The 26,068-nt window shown below is 48.0% G+C and overlaps 1 long non-coding RNA gene across 5 annotated transcripts in view; it reads left to right on the top strand.

The window, feature by feature from the left end:
• Positions 1 to 26,068, top strand: part of LOC119250675 (uncharacterized) — a 37,299-nt gene that overhangs the window by 1,064 nt on the left and 10,167 nt on the right. For 2 of the 5 annotated variants that reach the window (XR_005126364.2, XR_008552662.1), the window contains exons 2-4: positions 4,725 to 4,885; positions 5,134 to 5,225; positions 7,666 to 7,758. This is a non-coding gene — a long non-coding RNA (uncharacterized LOC119250675). Of the gene's footprint in view, positions 1 to 145; positions 405 to 4,724; positions 4,886 to 5,133; positions 5,226 to 7,665; positions 7,759 to 26,068 lie in introns of those variants that run through there. The other 3 variants (XR_005126365.2, XR_008552660.1, XR_008552661.1) reach the window with 3 other exon arrangements.

Below are 26,068 nucleotides of genomic sequence, written 5' to 3'. Positions count from 1 at the left end.
GGGCTCCCCGCGGCCTTCCACCAGCTCGGGGGCGGGCGGGCTGGCGGCCAGCTCGGAGCCAAGGCCGCGTGTTTTAAGCCTGGCCTCCCCCGGCTTCCCCTCTTCACCCGCTGCGCGCTGGAGCCCCCACAGTCCCCCTCCAGCAGCTGCGTGTCCCGTCAGGGGAGCCCACGTGTCCAGGATTTTCGTAAAGAGGAGCCACCTGCCCCTGATGGAGCTGCTGGGCCTCAGCGCTCCCTGGGCCGCGCCAACTCCAGAGCAACAGACTAAGCTGCGCTCTCAGATCCCTGCTCTGGCTGCTGGCCCCTGGCGAGCCTGCGCCCGGGCTCACCTTACTGTACAGCTGAGGAGTATTCCACGGTGTAGACGGCGGCTCCTTCACCCACTCTTCCGCCTTTGAGCACGTAGGTTGTTTCCATAACTTGGCTGTTGTAATAGTGCTACAATAAGCAGAAGAGCATATATATCTCTTCAGATGAGTGCTTTTGCATTATTTGGATACATGCCAAGAAGTGGAATCATTAGATCATATGACATATCTATTTTGATATTTTGAGAAACCTCTACACTATTTTCCATAGGGGCTGAACCAGTCTGCATTCCCGTCAACAGTGATGAGGATTTCTGTACATCCTCACCAACAATTGTTGTTTCAGTTTGTGTATGTGTGTATGTTTTAATATGGCAATTTTAAATGAGTTAGGAGGTATCTCATAGTAGTTTTCATTTGTAATTCCCTGAGAGTAAATTATATTGAATCGTGCTTGTAGACTGATTGTGTGTTGTCTGTGGAGAAGTATCTGTTTAGCTCCACTTTCCATCTTTTGATTGGATTCTTTGTTCTCATTTTGTGTTGTGTGAGTTCTTTGTACATCTTGCCTGTAGCCCTCATCAGATATATGATGTGCAAATACTTACTCCCATTCAGTGTGGTATATATTTGCTTTACTGATAGTGCCTTTTGCTGTACAGAGTCTTTTAGTTTGATGCAGTGAAAATAAAACTGTTTATTTTTGCTTTTCTTTTCCTTGCAATTGGAGTTGAATCCCCCAAAGACTTCCCTGAAGCCACTATTGTGGAATGTTTTGCCTACGTTTTCTTTTTATGTATTTAGTGGATTTTGGTCTTATATCCAAGTCTGTAATCAAACTTTAGTTGGTTTTTGTGCATGGTGTGAGAGAGTAGTTTCATTTTTCCGTATGTGACTGTCCAGTCTTCCCAGCACCATTTTTTGAAGAGACTTTCCTTTCTCCATTGCATACAATTGGCTCCTTTATTGTAGATCAATGGTCCATGTCAGTGTGGGTTTATTTTGGGGCTCTCAATTCTCTTCCATTGGTCTTTGTGTCTGTTTGATTTTTATGGACTTGCAGTCTGGAAGTGTGACACCTCTGTTCTCCTTTTTGTAAAAATTACTTCAGCCATTCAGGGTCTTTTGTGGTTCCATATAAATTTCAGTAATATTTCATGTATTTCTTTAAAGAAGTCGGATAGAATTTTGATAGGGATTGCACTGAGCCTGTAAATTTCTTTGGGTAAGATGGACGTATTCACTGTGTTAATTCTTCCCATCCACAAGCATGGACTATCTTTCCATTTCATCGTGTCTTCTATTTCTTTTAGCAATGGCTTGTAATTTTCATTGAATAGATCTTTCACCTCATTTGTTCACTTTTTTCATAGGTACTTAATACTTTTTGATGCTAATGTAAATGGTGTTGTTTTCTTGATTTGTTATCTTCTAGTTTATTCACACATAGGAGTGTAACAGCCTTTTGTATATTGATTTTGTGGTCTGCCACTTTACTGTGTTGATTTATTGTTTCTAATACTTTTTTAGTAGGGGCTAACAGGTTTTCTGTAGCTCTGTAGTAATATCATCTTGAAGTAGTCATGTTTTTACTACTTTTCCAATTTGGATTCCTTTTCTATGGCTCTTGCCTAATTGCTCCAGCTCATCTGTCTGATACTATATTGAACGGTAGTGGTGAGATAAATCATCACTGGCATGTACCTGATCTTACATGAAAAGCTTTAGGAGCTTCTCACCATTGAGTATGATGCTAGCTGTCGGTTTATCATATATGGTCTTTATTATATTCCTTCTAATCCTGTTTCACTAAGTACATATCATAAGTAGGTACAAAATCTTGTCAAATGCCTTCTCTGCATCTGTTAATATGATCATATGATTTTTATCTTTCCTTTAATGACATTGATGGATGTATGTTGAACCATCCTCATATTCTAGGAATAAATTCTATTCCACTTAGCCATGATGTATGATCCTCTTGATATTTTGTTGAATTTGGCTTGCTAAGATTTTGTTGAGGACCTCTGCATCTGTGTTCATTGGCCATCTCAGCCTGTGGTTTAGTCCTTTCATCCCTATGCTCATGCTGCTTGGGTGAAACGTGAGGTGTGGTCACTTGATGCAGTGAGATGGCTGCTGGGTTTAGGAGCTTCGTTTTGGTGGTATGTGCTGTCTGTTGGCATTTCTCTCAGCTGATCTCTATACACAGGTGCATGGGTATGCTGTTTGATGTTACGTTTTTTGGGCAACTGTTACAAAATTAATAAATGTTTATGAAATTGATAACAGCTATTGAGGCTTAATATGGCAGATATAAAATGTGGGTATCCGCTTTGGCCCACTGAATGTAGTCCCAATTCACTATGTGTAAATCTCACCACTTTATAATTAAGTTGCCGTCAAATCCAGTGACTAGTCCCTGGTTCTCTAGTCTGCCTTAATTGAACCTTCTGCCGTTTATGTCAATACCACTCATGATCTGAAAATTCCTGCTTTTTGTTTCTGTCACTGCCTCTCTGGTGATTTATTCTCTTTCCCCTGAATGCTTGTGTTTCTTCTCATAAATGTCATCCATCCATGTGTTCAGTTCTGTGCCCCGTTCTTCATACTTCAGTTCTCTCTGAGTCAGCCCCTGTGATTTGACTGTCCCTACTGTTTCCATCCAGCTTGGACCTCTTCCCCGGGGTTTACAGCATTGATTAAATCCTTCTTGAATTTTTTTTTTTTTGTAGCTGACCACAGCACTTCAAATCCCCTTTTTTTTGAAGCTCACCACAGCACTTCAAATCCCCTTTTGTGGATCTGCCTGATCTGCTCCCCACTCTGTCTCTGGTGAATCTTCTCACCCCTGTAACGCTGGCCTATTCCCCAGCACTTGTGTGCATAAATAAATAAATGTTTAAAAAAATCATAATTTGTTATACCCAATACTTGGAAAACCATAGTGAATCACAATTACCAGGCTATAAAAGTAATATATACAAGTCCTCCATACATGAAAACACTCAGCCATGGGATACTGGCTGTGTTATAGCAATGGTAGATCTAGTTTCTGAGTCTTGCATGCACAAGGAGTCGCCAGAGTTAGGGCCTAGAGTGCTGGCACTTGCAGAACATCAGTAGTGTGCCAGCCCCTGTCACCTAGGGACAATGTGTGACGTGCAGGCCTGCATCAAGCAGGGCATTCACCCCTCAGACAGCCAAGTATTACCCAGTTCCATTCCTCCTCCCCCACTGCCCACTGTGTTAGGGTTAGTGCTGTGTTCTATATGCGTACAAGTCTGCTACCACAGTATACGTAATGCTGTCCCTCTGCTTTGTTCTCTGACTTTCCCTTATGCATTTTCCCATTCTCCTGTTAGGGGATGACTGTTAAACTGAAAATTCCACCATGTAACTTACATACTTTTTTTTAGATTTTTATTTATTTATGCATAGAGAACTAGAGTGTAGGCCAGAGATGTGGGGGGGTGAGCGGATTCATCAGAGATAAGAGTGGGGAGCAGAACAGGCAGATTCCCTGCAATACACTACTGAGGGGAGCAGTGGTCGAGACAGGAGAGGTCTGCTGTGCCATGTGGGTCAATTCCATGCCTGGGAATTGAACTCAAGCCACAGTAGCTGGTGATAGCTTGAAAGCACTGAGACTTTAACCCCTGCGCCACCAGGGAGGGCCTGTAATTTACCTATTTGTATTCCCTTGTTATTTACACCCTGTGATTTAGGAAAGTGTTTTGCTCACTTGGGAGTGAAAATAAGCCTTTAGGTAATTAGGATGTATGCAAACTTTAAATAGGTTATTAGAGACATGGTGATCACCTAAGACTTTTATTGACAGAATCAGGTTGTATCTGGAAATGCAAACTAACTTCATATTCAGTCTTTCTCCTATCTCACCTCACAAGCTAGGAGCACTTTAATTTGCTAACTGCTCTTTATTTCCTCACATCTTGATTTCTGCTACTACCTCATATTCATGAGAACATGTAGTTTATGAAATTGCTAAACATCTTTGGATGTTCAGTGAAGTACAACCTGATAACAGATAGTGCTGTTTCCCGCCCCTCCCCACTCCTTTTTTAACACCAGGCTACACTAAACTTGTTTTTCTCATAGTTGCTTTAGAACATTATTCCAGATGTATGTCTAGGCTTAAGTCAGCAATCTAGATTATAAGCTTCTTTGAGGACTAGGTTTTTATTCATTCTTTCATCCTTAGCATGAAGGACATTTCCAGATTCATAAGGAAATCTAAAAAGTACTTCTAAGAACTAATGAGTTAAGACAAGTGGGGTAATTCTACTGTGGAATCACTTTTGTACTATATAGAGTACCAGTGATGGCTGCTTCCTACACAAGATAAAAACATAAAAAAATGAGCTCCCAGTCATGTCCTATGCTTCTTACATAGGCTGATGCCTTGAATTGAGAAATGTTCATTGCAGAAGATGTTGTCATTTGAGGATGTGGCTGTGGTTTTCACCTGGGTGGAGTGGCAGGACCTAGATGATGCTCAGTGGACTCTCTACAGGGATGTGATGCTGAAGACCTACAACAGCCTGTTGTCCACGCGTAAGTGAAACTGCCCTGTAATAAACAAGTGAAAGCACTGTTTTATCTTCATTGATAAATGTACAGCTGTTTATAAAATTAATGTTATTTAGTTCAAGATGGCAAACCTGGAAGGTAAGGGTGTTCACCCCTGTCTGAGAGCCACACCAGCCTTTCATTGCTCAGCTCTTAAAGCTGTGCAGTTGTTGTCTTCAAAGACTGAGACAAAAGCAGTTCTGTCTAAAGTCAACATTTTCTCTTTTCAACAGGTTTTGTGTTAGCAAACCTGAATTCATCATCAGATTGGAGCAGGGAGCAGAGCCATGGACTGTCAAGGAACCCTCAAACCAGAGCCTCTTAGGTCAGTCACTGCATACTAGGAAGGGAGGCTGGGAGGAGGAGAGCCCAGGACTTCTAGGCCCTAATGAGCTATTTTTCCCCATAGCCAGACCTTAGAATGGTTGGTCTCTGTGTATGTAATTCATTTATTATTTGCTCTCCAAATATGGCTCCCTAATTAAACTTCCCCTACTTTTATAATGGTTGTAAATATCCTTCGAGTAATTGGTGTGCAATCGCTAACTACCTTCCCCTAGAAATGTTTTTTTGGTTTATCAATCTCTGGAGTCTCAGTTTTACTCCATTCTTAGGGACTGTCCTTTTAGGCATTTACTCATACATTGGTTTATTCTTTCAACATGTTTAATGGTAAGTTGTGTGGATAACAACAGTAATCAAAGGATTGTGTCCGCCCCCCTCCCTTTTTTTTTTAAAGATTTATTTATTTATATAAGCACTGGGTACAGTCAGAAGCGTGGGAGGGTGAGAGGATTCACCAGAGCCAGAGCAGGGAGCAGAACAGGCAGAAAGACCAGAGCACACTGCTGAGGGGAGCAGCGGGCGGCAGGAGAGGTCTGTGTGCCATGTGGGACCCTCACCCAGTGGCCGGGGATCGATCCGGCGCTGCAGAGGCTGTGGGCAGTGTCACAGCCCAGCGCTCAACCGCTGCGCCACCAGGGAGGCCCTCGCCCACCTTTTTTAATGGAGTTTATTTTCTGTGAGAAAGGGAGAGGAAGCAAATACACATTAATTAGATAAATGCCACAGTATGGCCAGGGTGAGTGAAAACGGACAGTATTATTTTAGTATGTGGGTTCAGAAGGGACTTTCGCAGAGACTGTTTACATTGCAGTGTATAAGGTTGAGATGTCTTGCATGTGCAATCTGGAGTAGAGGTTGGATATCACTATTGGTGGTGCATATTAGGAATTTGTTAACTCAAATCTTGTCGGTTCCAAAGCCACTGAACCAAGAATTTCAGGTTGTGGGAACAGGGGCCTTGGAATCAGGGACTGAAGTTGTGCCCTGATATTGAACGGGTTGCCTGGCTGTGGGTCCTCACCCAGCATGCTTACAAGGGACTTATTAATACTCCACTACAGGCATACATAAAAGGTTAATAACAGTTTTATTTACAAGGGAAAAGGAAATAAGGAAAATGTATAACTCAGGGAGAAAATAGGGAAATATAGTCTTTAATGCGTCCTACCCGATCCGCCGACCTGAAAAACCAAAAAGCACTCTCCAAGCTGGCCTGATGCTGCGAGCTGGCGAAGAGTCAAAATGGGGGACCCCTCCAAAGCCCACGTGTCTGGCTTTATACCAACCTGACTTCTTAACCCCATCCTCAGGTCCCAACCACTTTCCCTTTGGTGGTGATGGGATTTGGAGTTCCCAGTGTCTTTGGCTTTAGCCTGGGGTGGAGGTGGAGTCCACAAAGCCTGTATGGAATTAGCTTTAGGACATCCTTTTCCCCCTAACAATGTCACCTTCTTTTTTGGAAATAGTTGGGAGAAAAACGAAAACCAAGAAAAGAAACAATGGACTCCGATTTAAGTTTAACTAGGATGCAGTGAAATTGTAAAATATAAGCTAAAATCTTCAGATGCAGTGAATTTCAACTAGGAACATGTGCTGAGAAGTGGAGTTAAGAATACTAGGAATCTCAGTATCAGAGGAATGTGGGAAAAGTTTTTTTCAAAGATGTTGAGTATACCCTTCAGTTGCAAAACCTAAATGCTTTAGATCATCAGGGAAGGGTTGCACAAAGTGATGAGCCGGTTTTCTGTACCTACTATGGTTCTGAGAAGCCACTGGTGTATGGTTTAGTTAGGGTTTCACAGACAATTGAATGTGTCTTAGAGAAGGAAGAGGATATGCCTTTGAGAAAACCCCCAGATGCCTGTACATGTTCCCTAAAGAGAAATAAACACTAAGCAAATGTAGATGCAAAGTCTTTGTCCTGGAGCCAAAGTCCTGCTTAAGTGACAGAAATGGCTCTCCTTAAGCCTAGTAAGTAGCTGATCAGGATGATCATGCCATTTACAAAGTATGTTCTGATTGTTCTGAAAAGACCTGCTCAAGATGCACAGTTACAAGAGAAAATATAGAGAAGGAATAGGATAAATAAATGCTAGGTGGAAAGCTCTCAGTCAGAATCTCTACCTACAGTGTAAGTCAGTATGTTGACCAAGTATACCCTTATGAATTTAAAAAGTAAGATACTAAATCAATGTTTTTCATACCTTTTCCATCAATGTGTTTGACATTAGAAAATCTATTAATGTAATTTCATACCTTCATTTATTATGTAAAGGAATCATTTGCATCATAATATTAATGCCTTTTTTTGGAATTAAAAATCTTGTCCTCGTGTGGGAAGAAACTCCTTTACCTTTATATCAGAAATGCTTAGATGCCTAGATGTTGTCTATGGAATGGTTATTTTTATCTCATTTTAGATGTCCATACTATGGATGACCTGATTAAGACCAACCAGGAAAACCAGGGCAGGCATTTGTGGCAAGTTCTAATCGCCAATTGCAAAACATCAAGTAAGGAAATAATTGACTTAGGAAAAACACTTAATTTGCATCCAATGTATAATTGAATTTGAGTATAAATAATGGCATTCATTCAGGAATGATGCCTGTAGAGTTTCATACTTGGAAGAACATGTTCTTCCCTGGTGAGCCTGATGAGATGCATGCAATAGAGAAAATTGAGAGGCCTAGTGTAACTAGAAAATGCCCTGGATATCCCGAGTATCCTAGTCTTCATGGTATGATTCAGACTTTGCAGCAACCTTTGGAATTTAGTGGAGAAGGGAGAGACGTCAACAAAGAAACAATATTTTTTTTAACCCATAGAAGGGATTTGATGGGAGAGAATGCCTGTCAATGTAAGTGTAGGAAAGGCTGTTATATGTCACCTCTCATTGCCCAAGGTAGAGCTCAGGTAGGGCAGATAAACTATGCATGTAATGGATGGGAAACATCCTTTTTTGAGAAACCAACACATTTGAATCTTCATAAAGATTTTGAACACTACAAATGTAATCAAAGTGGGGATTATTTTGGAACCAAATTAAACCTTACTCAGCTTCAGGAAGTACCACGTGAGAAAGTTTTTGACTATAATACATGTGGGAAAACCTTTTATAAATTTTCTTTCCTTACTCAACATGAGAAAATAAAGCAGCTGATAAACCTTATGAATTAGGGAAAATATCCGATAATTCAACCCTCAAAATATGTCAGAGAACTTGGACTGGAGAGACACCCTTAGTGTCTAAGCAATGTCAGAGAACTTATTTCTGGAAGTCAGGTCTTACTGAACATCAGCAGTCTCAAACCATGGAGATGACTTATGAATGTAAAAATTGTAGGAAAGCTTTCTGTCAGAAGTCAGCTCTTATTGTACATCAAAGAACTCACACAGGAGAGAAATCTTGTGAATGCAGGCAGTGTATGAAATCTTTTCACCAGAAATCAGTCCTCAGTAAACATCAGAAAACACACACAGGAGAGAAACCTTACAAATGTCATGAGTGTAGGAAAACTTTTTATTGGAATTCAGCCCTCACTATTCATCAGAGAATCCACACAGGAGAGAAACCTTATGAATGTATAGAATGTGGGAAAACATTCTGCCATAAGTCAGACCTTAATGTACATCTGAGAAATCATGCAGGAGAGAAACCCCATGAATGTCAAGAGTGGGAAATCTTTCTACTGGAAGTCAGCTCCCACTGTACATCAGAGAACACACACAGGAGAGAAACCCTATGAATGTCAAGAATGTAGGAAGATTTTCTCCTGGAAATCAACTCTCACTGTACACCAGATAACTCACACAGGAGAGAAGCCCTATGAATGCAAAGTTTGTAGAATGTCTTTCTACTGGAAGTCTGCTCTCACTGTACACCAGAGAACTCACACAGGAAAGAAACCTTATGAATGTCAAGAGTGTAGGAAAACGTTTTATCGGAAGTCAGCCCTCACTGTACACCAGAGAACTCACACAGGAGAAAAGCCTTATGAATGTAAAGAATGTAGGAAAACTTTCTCCCATAAGTCAGACCTCAATGTACATCAGAGAACTCACACAGTAGAGAAATCTTTTGAATGAAAACAGTGTGAGAAATTTTTTAATCAAAAGTTGGCCCTTACTAAACATCATAGTACTCACAGAGAGGGGATACCGTACGACAGTCAAGAGTATAGGAGAGGGCATCCCCGGTGGCGCAGCGGTTGAGCGCTGGGTTGCGAAGCCGCTCTCAGCCTCTGCAGCACCGGTTCAATCCCCGGCTGCTCCCCGGCCACCAGAGGAGTGTCCCACATGGCGCACAGACCTCTCCTGCTGCACGCTGCTCCCCTCAGCAGTGTACTTCGGTCCTTCTCCCTGCTCTGCTCACCACTCTGGCTCTGGTGAATTCTCTCACCCTCCCGCGCTTCTGACTATACCCAGTGCTTGTTTAAATAAATAAAAAATAAATCTTAAAAAAAAAAATGAGTATAGGAGAACTTTCAATCCTAAGTCAGACCTCACTGCACATCAGAGAACACACACAGGAGGGAAGCCCTATGAGTGTCCAGCGTGTATGAAAACTTTCTCCGGAAAATCACACCTCAGTGTACTTCAGAGAACACACACAGGGGAGAAACCCTATGAATGTCAAGACTGTCAGAAATATTTTTACTGTAAGTCAACCCTCACTGTCCATCAGAGGGCCCATGCAGGAGAGAAGCCCTATGAATGTCAACAGTGCAGAAAAACTTTCTTCGAGAAGTCACACCTTACCGTACATCAGAGAACCCACACAGGAGAGAAACCCTATGAATGTCAAGAGTGTAGGAAAACCTTTTCCCAGAAGTCAGCCCTCACTGTCCATAGGAGGGCCCATGCAGCAGTGAACTAAGTAATGTAAGAATACCCCACTGTACACAGGAGAACACACAGAGGAGAGGAGCACTGTGATCATAAGGACTGTAGGAAAACATCCTCCAGGAAGTCCACCTTCACCCTACAAATATTAAATAATGTGGGAAAATTCTGTTGTTATCCACCTTCCCAAATAAAGAATTCACATGGGAGTGTAATATGTTTACAAGAGAACACTATTTTCTGTGGGGCTAAGAACCTTCATTTCTCTGTCTCCCTTTACTTGAGCTTTTTGCAGAGTGAGAAAACTATCTCTAGTCTGGTCCAAAAATGGAGCTGTGTGCATTCTTGCCATATCTTCCATGTCCTATGGTCCTGCTGTACACATGATGCCTCCCCAGACCCAGCAGTGTTAGCCTTGGGAGCCTTAGGGTGAATATGGCAATGTGTGATTTAAGACAAATGATCGTGGGAGAGCAGTTTTCAAAACTCTACGTCTACAATCTCCATTTGGTACGCCTTCCAGCTCCGTTCTAAAAACAAAGGGCGACCTACTACACCTCCCCCTACAGTGACCTTTAGGGCTAATGGCTTTGCCAAGGTCCCTAGTTCCGGCTGGACAAGAAACCAACGTGCAGGAGTGTACAACAAAGTTCCCTAAAATAAGACAAACACCTATCAAAAAATAGCGACCACCAAAAGCCACCACAAAAATGCTGACCAAAAGGAGCCTTATCTCGTCTCCTCAGACCTACAAACTTTATCCCTTCACTCTCTTTCTAAAACTTCTTCCTTCTCTTCTATAAAGGTCATTAATTACTAAATTAAAAAAAACATATAAAATCTAGTAACAAAAATAACTCAAATAAAACACCACTAAACCTTGTGTAACAACAAAATTGTTAGTTCAATACTTGCTCTGTTATATGTTAAAATTCCTTAGCTTTAATCCTTAATGAAAAAATGTTATTACATAAAAAAATAATAAGTCAACCTTCTATAATTAATGATAATTAAGAAATTTAGTGGTTAACTAAAAAAAAATATATAAAACAAAAAACAAAACTAATGCTCTGACTACTTAAAAATGTGCCTAAATCCAAATATAACTCAAGACATAAATCACTGCCTTCTCAATAATAAATTAAACCTATGAGCCAACTGGTTTAGTTCACTGATAACCAATCCTATGCCTTTAAAAAAACATATATATACTGGCCACTAACTTAAATAAAATTACACTCAAATTTTCACTCTCTTAAAGTGTGTCTGTTTGTCATTTCTTTCACCAAATCCCTAACCACCCTGCACAGTCTCTCAACCCTAAAACAGCCTCATCATTCACTGCTGTGCTGGTCCACGACAATTTGTACTTCTCTTGCCTGAGAAATATTTCAACTGTTGAAACTGTTAGTGTGTGGTCTGTTACAATGTTAACATTGTTATGTTTGCTTTTTGTAAAACAAACAAACAGCAAAGAAGCCATGCTGTCACCTTTCATTGTTAAATCAGTTGTGGGCAAATTCAAAGCAGTAGTAAGAAACAATGCATCAAATAAAGGAATGACTTTATCATATCGCCACAGCTCGTTGAACACTGATAATATGCTAAAACTTTAGAAATACTTTCAATGTATTTAGAAACATACCACTGGTCTGTACCCCGGTTCTTGTATGTATAAATAAATCTTTAAAAAATAAAAAAAAAAAAAATTAAAGTTGCCTCATGAGGCAGTTTCCAGGTGTGAAAGCCCCTTCCAGTTTCTTAATGGCCACCTCTGCTGCGCGACAGGAAAGTGACACCTCAGCCCTCAGACGTGGGCTCAGGCTCGGCAGGGGCAGCACCCCAGACCCCGAGAGAAAAGCAGAGCCCAGGCCCACGCAACCCCCTGGTCAGAGCCTACACCTGGGAGACTGGACGCGGCTCAGCCTCCTGCCTGCTGGACCTGGGGCGGGCGGGGATGGGCCCCGGGAAAGCGAAAGCCCGTTCCCCAAATTTCACTGTAGCCCGCGGGATGGGAACGCACAGGCCAGCGGGGTGGGAGGCCCAGGACCGGCCGGGGCACCCTCGCAGGTCACAGTCAGGACAAACGCCTCGCCTGCTGTCAGCTGCACACACCTGTCCCTGCTCATGATGATGTCATAGTGCAGGGGGTGGCAGATGGCAGCATAGCGGTCAAGGCTCATCACTGTGAGCAGGTGCATCTCTGTACCTGCTGACATAACCATCATGAAGACCTGGATATGGAGCCCGGGAATCCCGCAAAGGAGATGGAGCTGCTGTGCCTCAGAGAGTTGGCAATGGACTTGGGGACCGTGATTGTGATGAGGCAGAGGTCTGTGAGTGACAGACTCCTCAGGAAGAAGTACATGGGGGTGTTGAGGTGCCGGTCCAGGGTGGTGATGAGGACGATGAGCCCGTTCCCCAGCAGGGCACACAGGTAGACCAGGGAGAAGAGCAGCGGGTGCAAGAATCCCATGGTCCCCTGGGTGGGGAACACCAGGAGCATGAATTCTGTCATGGCCGTGAGATTGGTCACCCCTGGAGCCATCACTGCATGAAAGTCTAGAGGAATAAAACGCCAGGACCATCCGCCAGTGCGTGACTTACCTCTGCTCATATGGCAGGTGACAAGTGCTGTCCTTCCCTACTGACCTCTCTCATTGCCCTGACCAGCGACCCCTGGCAGGGATCTCAGCTCCTGCTCTGCTTGGCCTCTCAAGCTTCAGTGACCCGCAGGTGCCGCCACTGTCCACGCCGCCTGTGGGAAATGCTGAAGGGCAGAAAGTTCAACTCACCTCTCAGCCCCCTGAGCAGTCTCCTCCTGTCTCACCACGTCCCACACATGGGCACCCTGAAACCCTGAGCCTGGCCCCTCCTCTGCCGTCCCCAGTTCCCACTCCATGCACCTTTCAGGAACAGGACCCCCAAGAACCCTCAGGAACACGAACTGTCAAGGATGCCCCAAATCTAGCCTGTGGGGTCTCAGCTCCCAGTCCCTACAAAACACTGTCCAGTCGCAGCTCCAGGTGCACATTTTGGGACCAAGTGGACACTGATGGCCCTGATCGGTTCCTGGTCGACGCCCACGTCCTTCATCAGGGCAGTGGGTGGGGAGTCCCTGCCCCGTGTTGCCGTGTGACACCGTCTGGCCCTCGCCCCTGCTCATATGCGCTGAGAGGGTGACCTCCCATCCTGCCCTCCTGGTCATTGTCCTGCTCCTCCCTACCCCGAGGAGCTGAGGTAGTTTCTTCTGCAGCTACTTCCGCAGGGCTCAGGCGTGGCCATGGTCGGGGCGGGAGCGACGGTCCACCCTATGGCGACAGCCATAAGCTCGAGGCTCCCAAGACCGGGACTCTCGCCTGGTCCCCGCCGATGCCCCAACAGACAGACCTGCCGCAGGGTCTGCGACTTCCCCCTCCAGCGCCCTGGCCTGATGTGTCCTAGTATGCTGCTCTGGGGCCTCCCCAGGCCACTGACCTGTCCCCGTGGGCTTCTCGGCAGCCCCGGTAATGAGCCCCCCAGTCAGGCGCGTCAGCGGCCCGGGAGGCCCCGTGGGCTGGACCTAGTCCCCCCTCAGCCCCATCTCCCCCGACCCCACGGGGACCGGTGGCCCCAGTGTCAGAGCCAGGATGAGCCCGTCCACAGGGAGCAAGAAAGCTGCCGCCACCCTGGGGGACCCCTGGTCCTGGTGGGGGAACGGGGCGTGGAGGTGGGGGTGGGAGGGAGGGAGGGGTACCAAGAAACCCCCAGGAGCGGGACGGGAAAGCACCTGGTCTTCTGACAAGGGTTTGTTCACGTCTCTCAGAAATATTTTATTTGAAAAGGCCGTTTATGTCAGCGCCTGAAAAGGAACTACATGTGAACGGGTATGTCTGACGGAGGCGGGTGGTGACCTTACAATGAGGGTCAGGCCCACGGCGGCACCGTCCAGCGTGTCCACATGGTGGGTGTGCTTCGGGCTCTGACACCACAGAGTTGGGGGCCCTCTCCCAGGTGTGGTCTCCCCGAGTCCTCACAGGCCCCCCAGGTCAGAGTCACACACAACAAACGAGCTCGTCGTGGGCACGCTGGGGACCCTCCCCTGCATGCATAGGAGGGAAGGCGGAGGCCCGAGGGAGCGTGAGGGACCCGCCCTGATGAGCAGTCCCAGAAGCTGCAGCCCCAGAAACTGATGGTTATTCTGGAGTTTCTTGCACACAATGAGGGGAGGGCCTCGCCCCCACGTGCCTGTCAATGAAACGGATGCCCCCGCCCCTCAGTTCCAGCTGGTGCACGGCCCGCCAGGGATGCGGGTCCACTGGCCCCGGTCCCGTTCGGGCCCTGGTGTCCTGCACCTCAGGGACACAGGTGATGCCCCATCACGTGGGCCCGTGGGCTGTGGCTGGCAACACCCAGGGGTCCACGGGCATGGACAGAGGACAGGGAGGGGTCAGCACGGGGAAACCCAGGGATCAAGATCAAATCCCGTCCCGGGGAGGTAGCCCGTGTGAGCAGAGCCCACAGCAATCGTCCTCAGACCAGGCTGGACAGCACCAGATGCCGGGCTAGACGTGGCCGGCCATCGAGAGTTCTCAAGGAGGCCAGACACAGGCGCCAGCCCCCAGGGAGCAGGCAGGTGAGCACCCGGCCCCGCGGGCGGTGCCACCGACACCAGTGTTCCAGCTCTTGGGTGTTGGCGCCCGCCACATGCAAACAGATGGCAAAGACCAGGCTGAGGCCCAAGCACTCTTTGCAGGAGATGCCAGAGGCAAGGCCTCAGGCAGGTGCAGCAGCCGGGCCTCTGCAGAGGTGTCCGGGGGTCTTCAAGTCTATGGAGGTACTGAAGCCGTGACGACTCTGTCTGGGGAGGGTGTGCAGCCATCAGCTCATGCTTCTCTTCTGTGGCCGCCACATGCGTTCTCTTCTGAAGCCAATTTATCAGTCCAGGCTGCTCTTGAGTGGCTTACATCCTCTCATGGTCCCGCCTTCAAGCCTGATGGATGGTTTCCAGTGCTCGCTGTTTGTTGTTGTCAGTGAAGCTCCCATCGGATGTTCCATGTTCAGAGCTCAGGGTTTTCCAGCCCTGCTGCAGCTGGTGAGAGCTCAGCCCTGTCAGTTCTGGCGGACGCTGCCCATGTGGTTCATTGACGATCCTGCCGCCTTGTTCCCAAGTGAAACCCCGGCCCCTGGCCAGACACAAACTGCCCTGAGCTCATTGCAGGCTCTTGGGCCATTTGCTCAGGGGAGGCGCGGCCAGAGCCAGCTCTGGTGGGCCTGATGCTGCCTTCCCTGAGCACTTCAGAGTATCTGGGCCGGGATGCAGGTGCCTTACTGCCCAGCTGAGATGTGGGTCCAGCAGCTGCGTCTGGGCTCGCAGCCACCATGATGACAGGGAGTGCCCTGGGCCTGCTCTCCTGTGGCTCATGCCAGGCTGGGTACACCTGGTATGTCAACCCAGGGCTGGTGCACAGCCTAGCCGCTGTGCCCCGGGCTTGCACCTGTTGGGCAGGGCCCCTGGAACACCGAGATTGGGCAGAGGACACTGAGGAATCACGGAGGCTGAGGGAATCCAGTCACTCAAGCCCAGCCCTGAGGTCTGTTGGTGGCGGACCTTGGGGGACGCCCTCCTGCAGCAGGAGGCCCAGAGCTTTGCCCTTGGTCTCTGACAGATCCGCTTCCTCCCGCTTCTGCCCACGGAGCTGACCTGAGGTGCAGGTCACTGTCCTCCTTCCCGTGTCTGGGAGTCCATCTGCCCCCACGGAGGTGTATTCGCTTTCTCTTCCCCACCCCTCAGTGTGGAACTGTCAGTGTCCCCCTCACTGGGACTCCCGGTGAGCACGGGCACATCATTCTCACTGCCTCCTCCGCAGAGGCCACTGATTTTGAGTCTGTTTCCTGAGGACACCGCCCGCCACCCCCTCTGTTGCGTCCTTGACCGGGCGACCGGCCCTGAGAGTGGGAACCATTGGGACCGCACTGACTGTCAGGGACGGCACCCTCTGTGGCTCCCTCTCCCGTCCCAGCTGAGGTTTGGTCTGAGGATGGTCACTGTGGCGTCTCCCTCCTGCCAGGCTCCTGTCCCGGCCCTGACACATCTGTCTTTGCTTTTCCCACACGCCGCGGGCTGTGTGGCATGGGCTTCAGCTGGCCCCGCCGTGGAGGAGCTGACCAGTGCCGGAACACGTCCCTCCCCCTGGCGAGCGCACCTCAGGCTCCAGGCACCGGAGGCCTCACCCTGGGCTTGGCCCAGCCGCATTCTTAGTCCCTGGGGACAACCCCGACCTGGCAGCCATCCAGGGAGAGTGGCTGGGCCCAGCGCGCTTTGGAGGAAGAGATGTCCACATTGTCTGTTTGCGTGTGAGCAGGTGTCTCCGTGATGGACACGAGTGAGTGGGAGATGCAGTTTACGGTCCTGCATGTTCTGCCTTTGAAGTCATCTCCTTTGTCTTATAAACACACCCCGCAGTCTCTTTTCATCCACGATAAAGAAAAGGTCTTTCATTTTGTCTCATGTGTTGTTCGTGTGACAGAGGAATAATCCACCGGCTGCTCTGAGGAGACAGGGGCCGGGACGAGGTCCACCCAGGTCTGTGCAGGCTACGCTGAGGGGCTGCGGTGGGGCCCCTCCCTTCCCTGACACACGTGGGTGCCGTGAGCTTGGGTGGGGTGGGGCCCGGGGTCAAGTGTCAGGGACATTGGGAGCACTGGCTAGCTGGCAGACCGGGCCCGGCCCATAGGCCATTGGGGGCATCGCCTCTGAGCTCAGAGTGCGGGTGGGCAGCGTGCAACCCCCAAGGCTCACCTGTGTCTCCCTGGGGCATCGTGATTCTGGGCACAGCACGGTCAGCGGTTTCTCAAGTCACCTTTGACCAGTGACCGTACACACTGCCTGACGGTGGCCCCGGACGCCTCCCGGAGCCAAGCCCCCGGGAGAGGACACCCCCTTACCTCCTGCTCAGCATGGACACCCCCTTACCTCCTGGGGCGGCATGGCAGGCGGTGTCAGCTCCCGGGTGGGGTGTCCTTTAGGAGCTCAGGGAGAAGGGGGCAGAGGCTGGGAGCCACTCGTGGGGTTAACTGGGACCCCACGTGGTCACCAAGACTGTTGTAGTGTCTAGGCCAATGAGGGAATGTCCGTCCTTCCCGCCCATCCTGGCTGGGCAGTGCCCAGCCCTGGGTGCCCACAAGTGAGTCGCAGAAAGCAGACTCAGGTGCTCTGTCTCCTGGGAGGCCTCTGTGGGGAGACAGTGGGACAGCGAGTGGGATGGATGGAGAGGATCAATTTGCAACAGTCAGACGCTGCAGGAAATCACCTGACAGAACTAATTCAGGAGACTCAGAGTATATCCAATATTAAAATCAAAAGAAGTGTCAGGAATGCAGGAGACTTTATGTATCACAAATTTGCACCTGTGACTCTGTCAGTTATGTTCAAGTGTGAGGGCTGCAGGTGAGAGGCAGGTGGACGAGTCCAGGAGTGGGTATGGTTTCAACCTGAATAAAAGGTGTGAACGGCTGTGGGCTCCTGAACTCCTGGAGGAAAATATCTCTGGGGGTCTGAGGCGTGTTGGATTGGGGTGTCTCTTTCTGTTGCTGGTTTTGTTGGTTTTGTGCAGTCGGTTTTGTGCATTTTGAACACTCGCCCTTGGCAGGCGTGTGATGAGACAATCATCACCCAGGGCAGGGGCCCATTTTGGGGATGGCTTTCCGAGGCAAGAAGCTCTCTGGTGTGGGTGGGGGGCGCTTGTTCCTACGTGCTCTTCTTCCCTGGTCCTTGACATGTGTCCCCAGGTTCACCTGTGGGGTGAGTGTGCGGTGGGCAGCACCTGTGTGTTCCTTCTGGTATTTTAAGGGTTTATCTAATGCAAATTTTAACCCATTCCAAATTGTTCTAATAATAAGGAATATAGAAATCCAAACTGTTGTCACATATGAGAAGGGACCAATCAAGAGACTGGACCCAGCAAAAAGGTGAGGGAGGGAGAGAAAAGGCCTTTCACCTCTCCTGGGAATGGCATGGAGTCATCTTCAGACACTAACACCAGGACAACCACAGGATGGAGCAACCTCATCCGGGTATTTGTCCCAGATGCGCAGACTCTACAGTGCAGACCACGCACACCTGTGTTCCCAGAAGCGCCGTCCACTGTAGCCGGCCATGGCCCCAACCCAAGTGCCGTGGACAGAGGAGAGAATATATAATGTGTGTCCACACTCCATGGAATACCTCACGGCTATTAAAGAGGTGAACTAGTGTCCTTAGGGACCAAAGTGGACATTGAAGACCGTATGCTAGCGAGATAAATCAAAAAGTGAAAGACATTTGTTGGTCTCCCCCATCTGTGGATTATAATATAAAAAGCCAACAATTAAAAATATATAGTGGCAAACAGCAAAAGGAAAAGTTGGACTAAGTGAAAAAATTTCTCTTTACCAGACGGAACAGGGGAGGAGAGTAGGAATGCGGATGGAGGGGGCAGGCACTGCAGGGCATTAAGTAGATTCTGAGTGGACACTGGTGCTTGTGGGGGAGTGAAAAGTGACCCACAGTGAAAACAGTAAAAAGTCTAAATGAGTGTCCTCCTTGATGAGAACAAATAACAAATTAACGTGATGTTGAGGTAAACAATCATGGTAAAATCACTTCTCAACACACACTCACTCAATTTATTCAAGGAAAAATAGAAAATACGTCCACAGGAATCTGACCAGGGAATGACGTCATATCCCAAAGTCATGGGGACTGTGCTCTCATGCTATCACTGAAATGAATATTACTTTGAGTGTTTTTCTAGCGTAGATTTCATTCTGAAATTTGATTGGACGAGTCATATCTTGTGATCAACTACATTTTATTGTTTTTATTTTATTTTTTTTAAATATTTATTTATTTATTTATACAAGCACTGGGTAGAATCAGAAGTGTGGGAGGATGAGCGAATTCACCAGAGCCAGATCGGGGAGCAGAGCAGGCAGGAGGACCGAAGTACACTGCTGAGGGGAGCAGTGGGTGGCAGAAGAGGTCTGTGCGCCATGTGGGACCCTTGTCCTGCAGCCTGGGATCGAACTGGTGCTGCAGAGGCTGCAGGCAGCTTTGCAACCCAGCGCTCAACCACTGCGCCACCAGGGAGGCCCTAAATAACTACATTGTATTATCACAAATAGTTCCATGGACAAAATGTGCTCATTGGTCAGGAGAGTGACCTGCTCCCAGAGTGGAGCAAGTCACCCCAGCTCACGTTCTCACTGTTAGGGAAACAAGCAATAGAATCTTTGTGACTGCAGTGCAGATGTGTGGAAATTATATTAAAAAAAATTGCAAATATCACGAAGATTTAGTTTGCATAATGTTTTACATCATAAAAAAAAAAAAACACAGTTCCCAAGTGGAAGAAAAGTGAACTTAAGTGTAATCTACAAGAAGGTGGAGAAGACCTGGTAGAGGATCAAGATACAATCTGGAAATGTAAGGGAACCTGAAAAAACACAATGACAAGTTACACATTATAAACTTTAAGTTGAAATGTAGCTTTTCAAAGATAATTCATATAACTTTACTTTTGAAAACACCATATTGAGGGGTTAAGTCACATTGGCATCCAAATAGGCATCACAGAAATTAATATTCCATCCATTCCAGGTTTCACTCATAGATTCCTACTAACCAAGGAGGCATCCATCCTTCCATCTCTGGCAGAGTCAGGTGTGGTTTCCTTTGTCCTTTGAGCAGGAACAGGAACTTTTCCTAGAGGAAGACGCACCATGAGGAATCGTGAGGGCTGGGGGTCCATTAAACCACTCCCCTGCCATCAACGAGGACAAGGCCCTCGGTGGAGACACACGTAGGCTGTGGGAACTGAGCCCCAGGACTGGGATCCTGTGGCCATGTGGTCCTGAGGACAGACCCCTTTACCACTACTCACGTTATGTAAATATTGGTGAATGTGAGTTCTAGAGCATTCTTTCTACACCAAATACAAGTTTTTAACCGCAAGCTGGATTCAGTTTATGAGCATCACACAGGGAGGGCTTGGGGGAAGGATTGCAGCAATTAAGGAAACAGGAGACAGGAGTATAGTGAGAATTATGACAATATGAATTTGTGACAAGGGAATGATCCTAATGCAAGAATCTACGCTTATAAATGATGACATGCAAGTGTTAGGGGTTAAAAGCTGAATTAATATGGGGTTATAATTGTAGATTGTGATATCTCACATGCTGGTGTACTGGCCCTTCATCAGTCTCCCCACAGCTGTCTTCAAGGCTTGTTCCTCAGACTGTATATGATGGGATTAATGGTGGGGGGTATAATGGTGTAGAACATAGAAATGACCAGGTCAACCATGGACGGGGTCTCTGAGGTCGGCTTCAGATAATCAAAGAATCCAGTGGAGAGAAACAGCACCACAACCAGCAGGTGGGGAAGGCAGGTGGAATAGACTTTGGTCTTCCCTTCGGTGGATGGGATCTTCCTGAGAGCAGAGAAGATGTTCACATAGGAAATGATGATGAAAATGAAACAGCAGATACCCCAGACCACACTGATGAAAATAGGGACAAGTTCGCTCATTAAATTTTCTGAGCAGGAAATAGCCAATAACTGGGGGACGTCACAGAAGAACTCCTGGACCACATTGGACCCACAGTAGGACAAGGAGAAGGTTCCCGCTGTGAACATCACAGCATAGAGACCCCCACCAGCCAGGACACAGATGTAAGCTGCACACATCTGTCCCTGCTCATGATGACCTCATAGTTCAGGGGGTGGCAGATGGCAGCATAGCGGTCAAGACTCATCATCGTGAGGAGGCTCATCTCTGCACCTGCTGACATAACCAGCACAAAGACCTGGAGGACACATCCCGGAAAGGAGATGGAGATGCTGTGCCTCAGAGAGTTGTCAATGGACTTGTGGACCGTGGCTGAGATGAGACAGAGGTCTGAGAAGGACAAACACCTCAGGAAGAAGTACATGGGGGTGTGGAGGTGCCGGTCCAGGGTGGTGATGAGGACGATGAGCCCGTTCCCCAGCAGGGCACACAGGTAGACCAGGGAGAAGAGCAGTGGATGCAAGAAGCCTAAGATCCCCTGGGTGGGGAAACCCAGGAGGATGAATTCTTTCACGGCCGTGAGATTTGTCACCCCTGGAGCCGTCATCTGTATAAAAGAGGAAGAACAACAAGATTTTAATTCTTCCAATATTGAAAATGGTATGGGTTATCAATACAAGATAACAACTGAATGTATTTTCTATGTAATGATTCCTTCCAGTTCTATGGACACTAATATCATCTATGTCTGTTGTTTCATTCAACCCATTTATTCCACCTCATGTGAATATGTCATTATTACACTCTCCCAAAAGTCCTGAAAATTGGTGAAAACTGAAAATTTCAACTGTCCCCTACAACACTTGAACAATTAGAATCTCATATCTGTCAATAAAGTCAATAGACAAAGATCCCCCCAAACCCCCCAGTCCCTCAGCTCCCCCTCCTGCCCAGGCCCCAGCTTCTCCACCCAGCACACCTCCCAGAGGTTGTCCTGGGCACAGCCCCAGAGGACACATGTACATGTCCAGCCCCTCCCCACCCTGGAGAGCCTGTCCCTGCTCCTCAGCACAGCCCTGGTCTGGGGAGGCCCCACAGAGACAGGTGTACAGGGAGGTGGTTGTGCGGGTCTCTGTTTTCCTGCCATTAGGACCCGACTCTGTCTTGGAACTGAATGATCTGGGCTTGGCGTCCCCGAGCGGCGTGTCCTGATGCCTCCTCTGTCAGATTTCTGCCCTTGTAGCCTCACTGCTGCCTCCTGGTCCATCCCCTCATCCCTTCATCTCCATGCCCCTGACTCCCCACATCTGAGGACCCATAGACCACATTTCCCGCAGAATCTCCTCCTGGGTCACACCCACACATCCCTCCTGCAGGATGGCTTGTCCACCTCCGGGTCCCTCCCGCCCCTCTGTCCCCCTAGACTCATGCACATCTGTGCAGGGAGGAGGCCGGTCTGGGTCTGAGCCGGAAGGTCTGTGCATGTGGCTGTCCCTCCAGGTCCCAGGTTTCCAGGTCCCCGGGTGCAGGTTTGTTCCTCCCCCCAGGCCCGTGCGTGAGTGGGGGCGTCTGGACATGGGGCAACCCTGCCCTCTCTCCCCCTCCCAATCTCCCCTCTCCCCCTTCTGTGTGGTGACACAGGCCGGACCTGTGAGGGTAGGAATTTTTGGAGAGTATAATAATATAAAATAATTGCAGCACATTGGCGGGGATAACTCCCGAAATTTAATAAAAACAAGAAAATAAATCTGGATTCATGGAGGTAAAGAAATATTGTTCCTGGTTGTTAATAATGTTGACATCTGTTTGTGGCTTTAAATACCTATTTAAAGTGGATAAAATAACTTGACATCTATCTCCTCCAGGCCCTGTTTATACTGTGACTTTATGTATAATATCACTAACAGTCCCGAGTGAGGGTGTTGGGAAAAAATCCCAAATTCTCATCCATAAATATTCAGATGTCCCTGCCAGCCTCATGCTCATGTCAGAGCCATGTCGGAGTCAACTTGTTGCTGTAACAGTTACTGATTTTCTACTTGACTCATTTTTGTCATAATGTTTGGGACTAAAAGGCATAATGTTCCGAATTTAAACAACTAGTTTTTATTTTTTTTAAATTTTGCCTGGAATTTATTCATTACAATCTAATCCCACTGATTGTTGTGATTTTATTCAGTGCCCAGAACCCACTGAATGTGCTGAAGCTACATCCCAGGTCTGAAGCAATAATCGTCCCATCTCCCATAACCCAAGCCTATGATCAATGTATTAAAAGTCAATATCTTTGAACATCTTAAATTACAAGAGAAGATGTTTTCTCTCCCTGAGTCTCACCCAGGCTGACAGGGCAGTGGGACATGATGATTTGGGCCCCGTCAGCATTAGTTGTGGTGATTTACAAACTTAATAGTGTAACACTTTCTCAAGTCTAAAAGTGAAGCTTGAAATCTAAAAGTTTTCAAGTGTGAGTGGATTCTCCCCTGCAAATACCTGCAGTCTGGGGGACGTTCCCGCTCTTGTGTCGAGTCTGTGTCCTGAGGTTGTCCCCATGGCAGGACAGAGGTCGTCCTGGCCTCTCACTCCATGGTTGGGGCTCATGGGGAGCCTCTGAGCACTCACAGCATGTCCCACCTTGTCCTGTGCTGCCTCATGGACAGAGCAGGGCCTCAGGGCTGGGCTATTTGAGCTCTGGAGCTGGTGTCCACGGGTTGGACACTGTCCAAGATCCATCCATCAAGTGACTTTACTCCAGAGGGACAAGCGCCCTTGTTCAGGTCACTGTCTTAATTGGTGTCGTCCTGCAGCACATCCCAGTGATAATTGGTGTCTGAGTGTGTCAGGGGCGATTTTGTTGGTGGTTTCCCATGTGGGGAGGAATGTAATTCATCCTCTTCTCCCAGCCCCATCCCCTCCTCTGACCGCCGTGGGGCCCGGGGGTGGCACTGTCATCAGAGCCAGGACAAGCCCCATCCACAGGGAGCTGGCAAGTTACCGCCTGCCCCTGTGAGCCCTCCCGGGGCCTGGCAGGTGGTGGATGGGGGGTGAGGGCTCTGTGGAGCCAGAGCAGGAGGGAGGGAGGACATGAAGAAAGAGAGAGGAGGGGTGAGGAGGGAGAAATTCCGCAGAAGCAAGAGACAACAACCGAGGTCTGGGTCTCCTGGGATGTGAATTTGTGTATGTCTCTGAGAAATGTGACTAGTTTCCCTTCTGAACCCATTTGTCTGTATTTGTTTGCATTTTTATTTTGTGATTCTGCAACCTTGGTCTCATAGACAGTGCGTGATTTAGGGGTACAGACTAACATCTCTCACGCAGTCACCACAGCCCCCCAAGGCCACAGCCTCCCCCTCTGTCCACATACCACGCCCCCTGCCCTTCCCTGCCCGCTGGAAATAAAAAATCTCTGACTATGGAATCGAGGCTCCAGGAGCAGCTGGGAAGGAGGGAGGGTCTTTCGTGGAAGGTTTGGCTGTGGCAAGAAGAGCCTCCTCTTACCTGCTTTTTGCATATAAACTTTAAAACAGTATTTCAATAAAAGCCAAAATCGTTGCTTTACCCATCAATATGGAAAGGTGAATTTATATACCTTCAAGCACAGAATCAGGGCATCTTTTGTTAGAGTTAACACTTTATTATTTTATATTGACATTTTAGCAGACGTGGAAAAATTGTCCCAATGTAAAAAAAAGGTATAATCAGAAATCTCCTGCGTCTGCTGGTGCCGGCCGCTACCTCCTGGTCCGACACTCTCTCCATCTTAGGTTGAGGGGGCATAGTAACATGTGTGGGTTTTTAATGAGAATTAATTGAGAGTACCTTTACTTTGGGTAGAAGAATGCTAAAGCGAACAAACAGCGACAGTGAAAAGCATCATGCAAAGATTTTTTCATTGGGAAAATGTAGTTGTCAGACTTCATCAGTAGTGTCTGCATTCTCCATGGACAAGTCAGCACCGTCGTCTAGGCACGCTGCCAGTCTAAAGAGGAGGACATTGAGAACCTTCCCCTCAAAGTCAATAAATAAATTGACTTTGGGGATAAGCAAATCTAGCAAAGAGGTGAAGGACTCAAAGAGGAAAACATCCAAACACTTAAAAGGAATGTTGGAAGATAAAAAGAAGTGGAAGGACATCCCCAGCAGACAGGTCAGTGGGGTCAGTATTATCCAAAAGCCTCCTACCAAACACAAGTTCCAGAGCCAATGCCTTTCCAGTGGGAACCTCCATGGCATTCTTGAGAGAATAGAACAAATATTGCTGAAATTCCTAGGGAATCACGAGAAACTCTCAAATAGCCGAAGCTCTCCTGACTAGAAGGGGGAGGAAGGGCAGATTTACTCTCCAGACGCCATGCACAGCCACAAGCTGTCACAGGAAAGAACAGTGTGGTGCGATGGAGCCCATGGGAAAGTCTCCTTCCTGCACACTAGGCACATAGGTTCAAAGGGCAAATGGAAAACATATGGACGGGATCTGACCCGGGAAGGGCGTGACGACGAGGCGGTGAAGACTGTGGTCCCATCACCCCTGTGGTGCAGTGACACTCAGGAGCAGCCCTGAGCGGCTGCTCAGGCCACACTGGGGAGAATCTACATGCAAGCGACTCCCGGCCGTGTGACCGGGACCTGGAATGGACTCGAGCTCGTGGCCACCGGGCCTTCTCCTTGCGAAGCTCACTCAGGGGCTGACGATGGTAGAGCCACTGGGAGAGTGTGGGGCACAATGGCCTGCCCTGGAGAAAGGGCGTGAGGGACAGAGCATCACCAGTTCGGTCCTCAGAGTCCGGAAACTTGCGAGAACCTCGGCCGTGCAGGGCAAATGCCGCGGAGATACAGGAGTCGGTGACACTGCCCTGCTCTCCTCACAGGATGTTTAAATAAGGAATGACACAGTCCCCAGCACAGACGCACAGTAAGCACCAGAGTTCTCTGCAGAACAGTTGGGAAGCAGACCTGCCGCATGTCAAGGGGCAACCTGGAACCTGAGGGGAGCTGCCCGTGAGCCGAGCACAGCGCACGGCTTCAAAGTCATAAATGTGAAAACCAGAAAGGCAGCTCTTCACAGCGATGCATTCTCCTAAGAGCTATTTTATTTTCAAAAAACTCCATCAAGGCAGTGGAGAGTCTCGATCGAAACAGAACGGATGGAAGTGAACATGCCCGGCAGCCGCAGCCTTCAGATGTCCATTCCGACTCCTTAAGTATCACCTTCCGCCCATCTCCTGCAGATTCAGGAGGAGATTCCTTGTCTTTTGAACAGAAACATGAATGTGTCTTAGAGGAAGATGCTCCTGTAGGAATGGTGGGGGGGGACCCACTCACCTGTCTCTCTCCCCTCCACAGGGACGGGGCCCTCAGTCTCCACTGAGGATGTGGGAACCGTGTCCAGATCCGGGTCCCGTGACCTTGTGCTCCCGAGGACAGAACCCCTTCACCACCGCTTGGT

This window comes from Talpa occidentalis, unplaced genomic scaffold (genome assembly GCF_014898055.3).
Source record: "Talpa occidentalis isolate TD23 unplaced genomic scaffold, MPIMG_talOcc4v2.1 talOcc4.18, whole genome shotgun sequence".
Taxonomy (NCBI): Eukaryota; Metazoa; Chordata; class Mammalia; order Eulipotyphla; family Talpidae; genus Talpa; species Talpa occidentalis.
Note: the sequence above shows the minus strand (reverse complement) of the source record. Positions and strands in the feature narration are given on the sequence as shown.